We start from the raw sequence: 12812 nt of genomic DNA on the forward strand, positions 1-12812 counted from the left end.
AGGTGGGTGGATTACTTAAGGTCGGGAGTTCAAGACCAGTCTGACCAACATGGCGAAACTCCATCTCTACTAAAAACAAAACAAAAAATACAAAAATTAGCTGGCCATGGTGATGCATGCCCGTAATCCCAACTACTCAGGAGGCTGAGTCAGGAGAACCGCTTGAACCCAGGAGGAGGAGGTTGCGGTGAGCTGAGATCGCACCATTGCACTCCAGCCTGGGCAACAAAAGTGAAACTCCATCTCAAAAAAACACATATAGGAAAGGGCGGGTTTAGATATGTGAGAAATTTAAAAACAAATCTCTGGCTGGGAGTGGTGGCTCCCACCTATAATCTCAGCACTTTGGGAGGCCGAGGCAGGTGGATCACTTGAGCTCAGGCAATTGAGACCATCCTGGGCAACATGGCAAAACTCTGTCTCTACCAAAAAAAAAAAAAAAAAATTAGTGAGGAGTGGTGGTGCACGCCTGTAGTCCCAGCACTATGGGGGTCTGAGGTGGTGGATCACCTGAGGTCAGGAGTTTCAGAGCAAGCCTGGCCAACATGGTGAAACCATATCTCTACTAAAAATACAAAAATTAGCCAGGTGTGGTGGTACGTACCTGTAATCCCAGCTACTCAAGAGGCTGAGACATGAGAAAAGCTTGAACCCGGAAGACAGAGGCTGCAGTGAGCCAAGATTGCGCCACTGCACTCCAACCTGGGCAACAGAGCAAGACTCTCAAAAAAAAAAAAAGAGAGCTGCGTAGCAAGAATACAAGCAAATACTGTTTTCGTTTTTTCTTTTAAAGAAATGTCCTAGGGTAGGTCTGAAAAGTATTTTAGCCAAAGGTGATAGAGAACAACGTTTCCGAAGTTGTATGTCAAGTAATGCAACTGGGGAAGAGTGGGATGGAGGAAAGCAGAAGATGAAGATGTCTGTAAAACATTGAGGCAAATTCTTAGAGATGAATCTCATAGGCTGGGCCTGTAGTTTTTATTTGGTAGTCTATACGTCTAGGGTATCTCTGGTGTAAATACTTCTTCGTAATAAGGAAGAAAGCAGGCATTTAAGACGGGTGGTTTGCTCACCCTTACAAACGTCGCACATTAGGTTACTACATGGTCTTGCATACCATTTTAGGCAGGGATCTCATGGACCCTGTTATTAGATGAGTTAAATATATCTTTGATAACATTACTTGGATCTGTAGGAAATACAGGAATTGTGGAAGGAGCACTAGTCCAAGAGTTGGAAAATGAAGGTACTGGCTATAATTCTATTTAAATGAGCTCTATGCCCCCTACTGCCTCAATTTTAATGTGAAAATAATGCACTATGAGACACAGAGCTTCTCTGGCAAAATTATACTAAATCCTCCCTCTTCTCTGTAAACTGCCTATTTTGGGGATATCATATCCTATGTTAACATTATCTTTATGCAACTAAATATGGCTCTCTTCCTGCCTTGTCCTTACAGGAAAAACAAACAAACAAACAAACACAAAAAATCTTTAATTCTACATTCCATTAAAAATACTGAGAATATTTTTAAAATTATCTAAATGACATTCCTAAAAGAAAAGTAAATTCTTTAGGAGCCTTACTAAAAACAAGCCAGAATAGTACCAGATAGGCAGGAAATTTTCATTGACTTTAATATCTTAAAAGTCTAGGCCTGGCCGGGCGCGGTGGCTCAAGCCTGTAATCCCAGCACTTTGGGAGGCCGAGAAGGGTGGATCACGAGGTCAGGAGATCGAAACCATCCTGGCTAACACGGTGAAACCCCGTCTCTACTAAAAAATATGAAAAACTAGCCGGGCGAGGTGGCAGGCGCCTGTAGTCCCAGCTACTCGGGAGGCTGAGGCAGGAGAATGGCGTGAACCCGGGAGACGGAGCTTGCAGTGAGCCGAGATCCCGCCACTGCACTCCAGCCTGGGGGACACAGCGAGACTCCGTCTCAAAAAAAAAAAAAAAAAAAATCGAGGCCGGGTGCGGTGGCTCAGGCCTGTAATCAATCCCAGCACTTTGGGAGGCCGAGGTGGGTGGATCACGGGGTCAGGAGATTGAGACCATCCTGGCTAACATGGCAAAACTCCTTCTCTACTAAAAAAAACACACACAAAAAATTAGCCGGGCATGGTGGCAGGCGCCTGTAGTCCCAGCTACTCGGGAGGCTGAGGCAGGAGAATGGCATGAATCCGGGAGACGGAGCTTGCAGTGAGCTGAGATACCGTGCCATTGCACTCCAGCCTGGGTGACACAGCGAGACTCCGTCTCAAAAAAAAAAAAAAAGTCTAAATCCCAAAAAAGACAGTTCAATTGTAAAGTCAATTTATGTCATCTTTAATTATAATTAAGAACAAATTTAATTCTCTGAATTTATTAAGATTGCCTTTTCTATCCTTTTTGTACTAGTCTCTCACTATGAGGAAATGAAAGGACAAAACAGGGTTACATAGAATAACACAACAGAAAGAACAACTCAAAATGTGCGAGTAAACACAAAGAAAAATATTTGAGTAAATGTGAATTTCTTCCATTCATATGTTCTCCTAATCTACAATTTCTTTTCTAGATGGCCTACAAGGTGATTTCCTGCTTAAAAACTCCTTGATGTCATCTCTCTCTACTTGTAAAAAAAATCAAGGTCAGGGATGGTGGCTCATGCCTGTAATCCCAGCACTTTGGGAGGTTGAGGCAGACAGGAGTTCGAGACTAGCCTGGCCAAAAGGGTGAAATCCTGTCTCTACTAAAAATATAAAAATTAGCCGGGCGTAATGGGGTGTGCCTATAATCCCAGGATTACTTGGGAGGCTGATGTGGTAGAATCGCTTGAATTCATGAGGCTGAGGTTGCATGCAGTGAGCCAAGATTGTGCCACTGTACTCCAGTCTGGGCAACAGAGAGAGACTCCATCTCAAAAAAAAAAAAAAAGAAAAGAAAAAATCAAACTTTTCCACAGGTCCTTAAACACCTTGTGTCAAGTGGCTTTTTCTTACCCCTCCAACCATATCTTGATACTATCCCCACCTCATCACTAGGGTTACAGCCTCTCTCACTCACCATTTTTCAGTCTCTTGAAAGCATGAAGCTGTTTCCACATCAGAGTTCACGCACATGCTTAAAATTTTTTTGCATGTATCTGTATCTAGATTCTTCTTACCGTACCTGAATCTTTTTTTCAGAATCAAACCTCTTTACTTCTCACTTACCAATATTCCCTGTCAGGCCCAAAATGAATTGTAATATAACATCTCTCATCAACTTGTAGGATCACTGACAACCTCTTAACAATTTAGAAGTATAACAGGTATTTTTCAATCTTCAACTTATACAGGATCACTTTATAGCATTTAACATCGTTGTCCTTTCCTTCCTTCTTGAAATTAACCTTCAATCTTGGTTTCTCTGATGGTTTCTTCAAACTCTTTTTTAACCTATTTATTTATTTTTATAGATTGGTCTTTTGTCTTCCTCTTTTTATCTCACCCAAACCTACTGCTTTAACTACCCTTTATACTACAATGTTACTTAGATCTAAAAATCTAAATCTCTAAGGTTTCAGGTCTCTCCCCTTAAACTCTAGACTCTGAAATATCTCCATCTGCATTTCACTCTTTCCCCATCCCCCTCTTCATTCCTCTCATTCAATTAAGGTCTACTTCCTATGGACCTCTCTGCAAACCTCTTAGCCTCATTTTAGCTCAACCACTTTTCAATGAATGTTATAAAATCACTCACTAATATCTATTTCATACCCCTCTAATCCGTGCTCTACACTGCCACCAGTTGATGTCACCTTCCTGTTTAAAATGTTCCAATGGGACTTTCAAGCTCTCTTAAATAAGTCTAAATTCTCTGGCATGCGATACATGACTCCCCCATCCTCCTTGGTCTCTAGCCTTATTTCTGAGCATTTTCCTATTCAATTTTCTATTTAACATGCTGTTCCTCACTAAGAGAGGTTCTTTTTTGCTTCTGTGTCTTATCACATATTGTTTCTCCTTTGTTGATAAAATTTCCCCAACTCATCATTCCTCCTTCAAATAAATGGAACAACTTTTACTAGCTTTTAAGCCTCTGGCAAAAACAGTCTCCCTTGACCCATGCACATGCTGATTAATTTAGATAATCTCTTTAGTGATACTTATTTTGGTTTCTGGGTACATATGTATGAATTAGGTTGTGAAGCAAAATGTATTTTTTTATAGAATCTAACGAAAAATGGAAAGCCATTACCCTAGTGGTTTGTATCAGAACACCCTTTATATATGTAAAGTCCTGCTTCTGGCTATTATCTCATTACCCCTACCTTTCACCCCACCCCCACTCTTTCAGTTTTTTTTTTTTTTTTCCAGGCTAGTCAAATGAAGCAGTAGAACTGGAGAAGGAACAAAGAAGTCTGTAGCAGGTTGTTACCAATTAGTTGTAAAGGGACCCTGATCAGCCCCTAACTCTTTGATTAATAAAAGCGACAATGAGGTCTGTTAAAAAGCTCTGAACAAAATGTAACTTGTAGTGTTTCAGATGTAGGCTTGCCAATACAAGTTACTAAATGACATTTTCTTTGCTAATAACTGATGTGCAGAGAATAATCATTACTTTCAGGAATTGGGTCCACAGAGCTAGAGTGAAAAATTATCAGCACACTAGGCAGGATAGTAATCAGAAACAAAATATCTAGGTCACAATCTGCAAATGACATTTTTGGGAAAAATTTATTATATGAATTATTTCCATTGATTTTCAAAACAAACTTAAAAAAAAAAAATCTAAATTCAGAAGCCAAACAAGTTTGACATGATTGACAATGTCTTTTATTTTTGTTCCTGGAGACACTTGCTTTACTTCAAGTTTCTTGGGATTGGAGTGGAGACTCGGCTGCACCAAGTAAATGAAGTTATTTCAACCCCCTTTCTTCACTCTGATCTACATTAGGCATATGCTATGCATTTTCTAAATCCTACCCTTTTAATGTGACTACATCCTCAAAATAAATCTTAAAAACTCTGATAAGCCATAATTTTAAAAAGTATTTATCAATATACAGTATTTTTAAGTATAAAGGCCTCTAATTATTGCCATCCTTTTTTTTCACTGATAGATAATATTTTATCTATTTATGGGATACATGTGTTTGCTACATGCATTGAATTCGAACATCACCTCAGACACTATAAGAAGCTTCTCATGAGGAAAAAACTGAAAGAAAGGTCATAACTAAAATATTAATTGCTTGTTTGCTAGTGGTTTTCCAATAATCTATGTATTATTGCTTTTATACTTTAGAGAGTCCATTTTAACACTGGCAAAAGAAAGAAAGAAAGAAAGAGAGAGAGAGAGGGGGAGGGAGGGAAGGACGGAGGGAAGGAATATAATCAAATGTAATCAGATTTGATCCAAATTCTCTGATTTCCTAGGTCTCTATGCCATTAGCAACCTCAGTTCCTTCAACTCCAAGATGATACACTTCCATTACCTTCATCACAAAGATGACATGTGGTAATTAATGGGCTAATACCTGTAATACAATCTGAAGCTCTAGCATAAAGACATTCTATAAGTACAAAACACTTTCTCAATAAATCTGCATGAGATGATTTTCACATGAAAAAAGGTTTACAGTTTGTCTACAAATGACTGTATGTTAACAAAATAGATTTACTGCAATGACTGGTTCTTTCCATCAATGTTTTAGAATGAGTGAGATAAATATTTATCAAATAATGACACAGATAATTATAGACCGTAATAAATGCTAGGAAAATACAGAGTGCTATGAGAACAAGGTGGGGGGCGGGAAGTAGGCACTTTTACTTGTTATATCTCTTAATCTTAATAATACTTTTCTCAGGTTATCATGAAGAAATCAAGAAATCAGGTTAATTAGCGTGTCAAGTTCACACAGCTTAAAGGTGGGGAGAGCCAGGAACACAGGTTTCACTTAGAGACCATATTCTGTTCACTCTTCCAGTATTTTGCTAATATGTGCATTGCTAATACTCTCACTGACTGCATTTCTCTGCTCATTCTCCTCTTCTCAATGAGGCCTACCCTAAACACCCTATTTAACAGGTTCGACTAATTCCTTTGGTCCACCTTACCCCCTCTATGTTTTCTTTTATTCCAAAGCAGTTATCACTTTCTAATATATTATTTTATTTGTTGTGCATATTATCATTGGCCCTCTGGTAGGTGATAAGCTCCAGGAAGTTAGGGATCTTTGCTTGTTTTGCTCATAGATGTCATTCCCCTACTCCCATCCCCAGAATAGTGACTGGTACCCAGTGGGCACTGGCCCAATTTTCCTTTCCCGTTTTTCAGCTTTAGCTGTATGCAAGAACTTGTTTAATCATTCTCACTTTTAATTACTAGGAAAACAAAGAAGTGTGACCCTATATCTGAGACAAATTTATATTCAAATAACATTTAAATTTAGTCTGAAATTCTATTCTGTTTAAAAAAAAAGGTAGGGTCATTAGTATCATTTTAAAAATCCTAGCCATAATAAAAAGTGATGAAAAGACATGTCAAGCAAACTCTGAAATGTGGAAGATGCAGATGAGGATCAATGATCAGTATTTAAGAGTGTCTACTCACATTTGATGATGCTATAGTGGCTAAATGTGAGACACGGATGAAACATAAGAATCAGAGTACACTAAAGTAGTAATTGCTAAACCTTAGGGATTTCAAAAAACAGGTAAAGTAAAAAAGAGAAAAGTTGGAATGAAAGAGATGTCAAATTTTAATTTTGCAACAAAGGGATGTTAAGAACTAAAAACAATTACTATCACTGTAATTTCATCAGAACATCTTAACATAAAAAATTACCTAATTTCAGAATAAAGGGCAGTTATTTTGATTAAGTAAATTTAGATCCATGAGCACGTCATTATATAAAAACAGTTCAACATGAATTTAAGATCTAAATGTGAAAACTCTTAAAAGATGCTGTGAAAGAATTTTTATAACCCCAGTATAGAGAAGGCTTTAAAAAGAATAATACATTTGATATTAAAATTAAAAAAAACTTCTAGTCATTAAAAGACAACATATTTAAGTGAAAATGCATGCTAAAGAATGGAAGAAGATTTTTTTTTTTTTGAGATGGAGTCTGGTTCTGTCCCCCAGGATGGAGTGTGGTGGCACGACCTTGGCTCACTGCAACCTCTGCCTCCCGGGTTCAAGTGATTCTCCTGTCTCAGCCTCCTGAGTAGCTGGGATTACAGGAGCCCACCACTACACCCGGTTAATTTTTGGTATTTTTAGTAGAGATGGGGTTTCACCACGTTGACCAGGCTGGAAGATATTTTTAATGCCTACCAAATATTATTACAAAGAATACATTTTAAAAAGATGCAAATAAAAACTACAATGAGGTACCATTTCATACTCCCCAGAATGGCAAAAATTAATAAACTATTATTACTAATATTTTTGTACCTTCTAAAATATCTGGAATGCAAACAAGAAGACCCTCTCTCATGCATTATGGACTGGAAGGTGTACTTTGTAGAGAAAACTGACAGTTATCTAATAAAGTTGAAGATATTTATACCCTATGGTCTAGCAATCTACTACCAGATTTATAAACCAGGGCAATCCTTCTCAATGACAGCTTTTGGCTGCTACATTGAATGAGGGGCACTACTAAACACAGGCAAGGAATGTGAGGCCCTTTTCTTGCACAAAGAAAGTGCTGCTCAAATTGGGCGCAGTGGCTCACACCTATAATCCCAGCACTTTTGGGAGGCAGGGGGCGGGGTGCGGTGCCACGGTAGGCAGATCACTTGAGCTCAGTTCAAGACCCGCCTGGCCAACACGGTGAAACCCTCATCTGTACAAAAAAAATACAAAAATTAGATGGGTGTGGTGGCACACGCCTGTAGTCCCAGCTACTCGGGAGGCCGAGGTGAGAGGATTGTTTGAGTTTGCGGGGTTCGAGGGTTCAGTGGGCAGTGATCATGCCACTACACTCCAGCCTGGGTGATAGAGTGAGAATCTGTCTCAATAAATAAATAAATAAATAAATAGTGCTCCTCCATGCCTCATGACTTGAATATTCTGTCGGACATTCATAGAGGGGACCAGAAAGAGGAAAAAAAACTCACTAATGCCAGCTAATTCTACACAGGATTTAATACCAACTTTATTTGTATAGTTTTAACAAAGATGAAGATTTGTTATGAGTGCAACCATTGTGTAAAGAGGTAAGATTGCACTTTTATTTCTGTTTAAACTTTTCTGAGGATAGTTTGTCATTTCAGAAAATCATTTTCCACCAATGACAGTCTCAGCATTGGTACTTGAATGGCTAACTCAACATACCTGTCATAATCTGTAGCTGTTGTATTGATGGAGACACCACCCATTGGTACAAAGTGTCTAATTACTACTATTTCTTTTAGCAGCGCTTCTTATATTTCAGTGCGTACATACATCACCTGGGAATCTTGATAAAATACAGCATCTGGCCAGGCACAGTGGCTCATGTCTGTAATCCCAATGTCCTAGTGCTTTGGGATACTGAGAAGGGAGGATCACTTGAGGCCAAGAGTTCAAGATCAAAATATAGCAAGACCCTGTCTCTGTAAAAAATGTAAAAATTAGCCAGGCGTGATGGTGCATACCTGTAGTCCCAGATACTCAGGAGGCTGAAGTGAGAGGATCCCTTGAACCCAAGAGTTTGAGGTTACAGTGAGTTGTATGACTCCAGAGATTCTGTCTCTTAAACATTATTTAAAAACAAAATAAACAAACAAACAAAAAAAACAGCATTTGCATCAGTAGGTTAAAGTCTGACGCTCTGCATTTCCAACAAGCTCCCAAGTGATTCAGATGTTGCTGGTCCACCATTACACCTGGTAGCTAATCTTGAATGTAGTCTTGAGCTCAAGCATTTACAAAGTGAAACACACATTAGTTTATTACAAATTTTTCTTATTTTATTAAGGCCATTGCTTTCTTTAAAGTATGAATATAGATTATTATGAAGTTCATTTTAGGATACTATTGAAGGAACTATAAAATATTTTCTATGAACATGGGATATAGTTAGGGTCAAGAACCACTGCCCTAGAAGTCTTACACAACAGATACCTAACATACACAGGAATATTCCTTATAGCACTGTTTAATAGCAAACAAGTGGAAACAACAAAAATGACCATCAACAGAAATCTGACATAGTTATATAACACAGCACATACCACCTAACAGTAAAAGAAAATAAACTAGAGCAACCTGAATAAACATAGATAAATCTTGGCCAAGTTGTGTGAAGAAAGCAAGCTAAAGAAAGATATCTGTATTTAAATAGTCTTAAGACAATCAAAATAAAACTATATATATAATGTTCATAGGATAAAGGTACGTAGTTAAGTATAAACATTTGGATATAGGAAGGATGCATGTCAGCTTTGGGTCACTGGTTACATGTGGGGGGAAAAGGGAATAGCATTTAAGAGAGATATAGCATACCAAGGACACTTCATTATTTTTGTTTTTGTTTGTTTGTTTGTTTTCCTCAGAAAGAGTTTTGCTCTTGTTGTCCAGGCTGGAGTGCAATGATGTAATCTTGGCTCACCACAACTTCTGCCTCCTGGGTTCTAGCGATTCTCCTGCCTCAGCCTCCCAAGTAGCTGGGATTACAGGCATGCGCCACCACGCCCGGCTAATTTTGTATTTTTAGTAGAGACGGGGTTTCTTCATGTTGGTCAGGCTGGTCTCGAACTCCCGACCTCAGGTGATCTGCCCCCCTCAGCCTCCCAAAATGCTGGGATTACAGGCATGAGCCACCGAGCCCGGCCGGACACTTCGTTTTAATCGGTAGTTTTGTTTAACTGGGTGATGGGTACATGGATATTCATTATATTGTATGGCACCAACATTTATATTGCTATGTTAGTTCTCATTTCACTAGGACAAAACTCTTAGGCATGAAAAGGTGTTTGGAAAACACTGTTCCAAAGCAAACGATTCAGGACTAGAGAAGACCCAGGGTTCAAGCCTCAATTCTACTTCTTACTAATTGCTTAGCTTTAGGCAATCGAAATAATTATCTGGGCTTTATTTATTTCATCTGTAAAAATTCCACAAACGGCCAGGTGCGGTGGCTCACACCTGTAAACCCAGCACTTTGGGAGGCCAAGGCGGGTGGATCACCTGAGGTCAGGAGTTCAAGACCAGACTGGCCAATGTGATGAAACCCCGTCTCTACTAAAAATACAAAAATTAGCCGGGTATGGTGGCGGGTGCCTGTAATCCCAGCTACTCGGGAGGCTAAGGCAGGAGAATCATTTGAATCCAGGAAGCAGAGGTTGCAGAGAGCCGAGATCACGCCATTGCACTCCAGCCTGGGCAACAAGAGCAAAACTCCGTCTCAAAAAAAAAAAAAAAAGCCACAAACTCACTTTCTCTCTCCAACTCGACAGGCAAATGGGGCAAAGTATGTGAGAAATTTCAAACAGTAGGAAGGGTAGGAGCAATTTTCAGAATTAAGAGCAAAACTTTGGATAAATTAGAAGTAAAATCTACCAGTAAATAAACCAACCAATAAAATATACTCTATTTTCTTGTCATCACTGCTTCTAAAGATCTTAACACCAATCTTAATATGGAAGAAATTTTAATTCTTAAATAATGGCATAGGGACAGTCATTCTCCCTATCTTTATGCTAACTGTTCATCAAAGGACTGAAATTCACAATATCAAAACAAAATAAGAGCACTGCATTAAAAAGTATTCTCGGCCGGGCGCGGTGGCTCAAGCCTGTAATCCCAGCACTTTGGGAGGCCGAGACGGGCGGATCACGAGGTCAGGAGATCAAGACCATCCTGGCTAACACGGTGAAACCCCGTCTCTACTAAAAAAATACAAAAAATTAGCCGGGCGAGGTGGCGGTCGCCTGTAGTCCCAGCTACTCGGGAGGCTGAGGCAGGAGAATGGCGTGAACCCGGGAGGCGGAGTTTGCAGTGAGCTGAGATCCGGCCACAGCACTCCAGCCTGGGCGGCAGAGTGAGACTCCGTCTCAAAAAAAAAAAAAAAAAGTATTCTCATTTAACATATATCAACGGTCACATAACCAGAGTAACTGTTGCCTATATGGTTCTCACTGACCTTTTTTATAAAGTGAGCAGGTGGCACATTTTATTAGCCCTATATTACAGATGGAGAAAACTGACTCAGATGTGGGATAGCGTGCCTGGAGTTGTAGACCAATTCAGTGAAACTTGGAACAGACACTAATTGCTTAATTCTTCTGTGTTCATTAAGCTACTAAAAACATTATTTTTTCATGATGTTTTTTGGTGATTTTGTTTGTCCCAGGAAACAGAAAATTCTTTGTCAGCAGTCATTTCATAAACATTTCAAAATGGGCAAAGATACTCAAGGAAACAAGCTACTCATCAACTAAAGTACTGCACACTAAGGGACAAAATTAAAACTGCCTAGCCTGCTAAAAATCTAATCCTGTCCTTGCCAATTAACCTTATTAATATAGAGTAGGAGAAAAGAGAGGTCAAAATATAGGTGAAGGTGCCATTCATTTCCTCCTGGATTTCAAATGATATGACAATTACTGCAGAACAGAGATTTTTACCTCTGCTGTTCCTTAAGTAACACGACCCCTATTCTCCAAATAAAAACTTTACAACAAGTTGGGCAGTCTCAAATTAGAATACTAGCAATCATGAGAATTTTCAAAATTCTGGCTATCATTAGATGTCACCCAACTGAAATTCATGCTATAAGCATATGTAAGGAAACTATGGAAAAAAGTTCATTTTAATGTAAATTTCCCTGTTAATCTAAACAGATTAACGTTATTACAACATGTATCTGACTTTCTACTCCGACTCATGAGGTATTATAGTTTCATATGTTGGCACAAGATCTACAAAGATTTATTAGAGGCATAAAAAAATTCCAATGAATCATCTGTGGATCAAGCACCATATATCACAAAAAGTATTAAGCAAGAACACAGTTCATAAACAGCGAAATTTAAAGGTCACCCTCTCTGTATTCCGTTATTCATCCTTTTGCTTACCAAATCTACCTCACCCTGACTTAAAGCGTCATTTACAGAAAATTCTCTTCTGGCATTGGCAGAAATCTCACCAAGGATCAAAGATCTGAACTTTTTTTTTTTTAAACAAAAACCCCAGGTTAAATACACTCTTTCCTTTACGAAAGACCCCACACAGTACAACCTAATTTGACATAACTTTGTTGCGGGGTTAAAAAAAAAATCCCAAACAAAACCTTTAAATTTTCCAATTCAAAAACGATTCCTAATAAGCCTACCTTAAGAGTTCGAAAACAGGTAAGATTAAAGTGCAACCATCTAAAGAAAAAGAACCCTACGACAGCCCCACCGGAATACACAAATCGCCAAGCCCCGTGCAGATTCAATCTAAAATCGCGCCTGACAGAGCTATAAGGACATTCAGGAGAAAGCTTTTAGGCACCCGCGAATCTCTCAGTGCGCCAGGGAGGGGAATGGGAACCTGACCTCATCTTTTCATCCACTGAGAGAAAAGCAAAGGAAATGAAATGGAACCCTTCTCTTCTGTGAGGAGGACCAAAGACCTTCTTAGAGCGTCGGTCGGTCCTCCCTCCCCCGCCCCCTGACTCCGGCCTCTCCACGGACCGCAGGGACTGTCCTACCGCTCCCCTTCACGCAACCACCAGAGAATCTTCTCAAAATCACAGACCCGATCAGGAGTGGCTTCCCCGCCTTTCCCCTGCGCTGAGAGGGATCCTGGTCGCCAACAACAAAGACGCTTCCCGCTCCCCTCCCCCCGCCGGCCCGGGCTCG

The 12812-nt window shown here is 39.5% G+C and overlaps 1 protein-coding gene across 1 annotated transcript in view; it reads right to left on the bottom strand.

The window, feature by feature from the left end:
- Positions 1 to 12777, bottom strand: part of ABHD17B (abhydrolase domain containing 17B) — a 52748-nt gene extending 39971 nt beyond the window's left edge. Inside the window, exon 1 of the mRNA XM_011948906.1 lies at positions 12709 to 12777. The gene's annotated coding sequence lies outside the window, so the exon portion shown is untranslated. The remainder of the gene's footprint in view (positions 1 to 12708) is intronic.
- Positions 12778 to 12812: the final 35 nt, after the last annotated feature.

This window comes from Colobus angolensis, unplaced genomic scaffold, assembly GCF_000951035.1.
Source record: "Colobus angolensis palliatus isolate OR3802 unplaced genomic scaffold, Cang.pa_1.0 Scaffold286, whole genome shotgun sequence".
In the NCBI taxonomy this organism is placed as follows: domain Eukaryota; kingdom Metazoa; phylum Chordata; class Mammalia; order Primates; family Cercopithecidae; genus Colobus; species Colobus angolensis.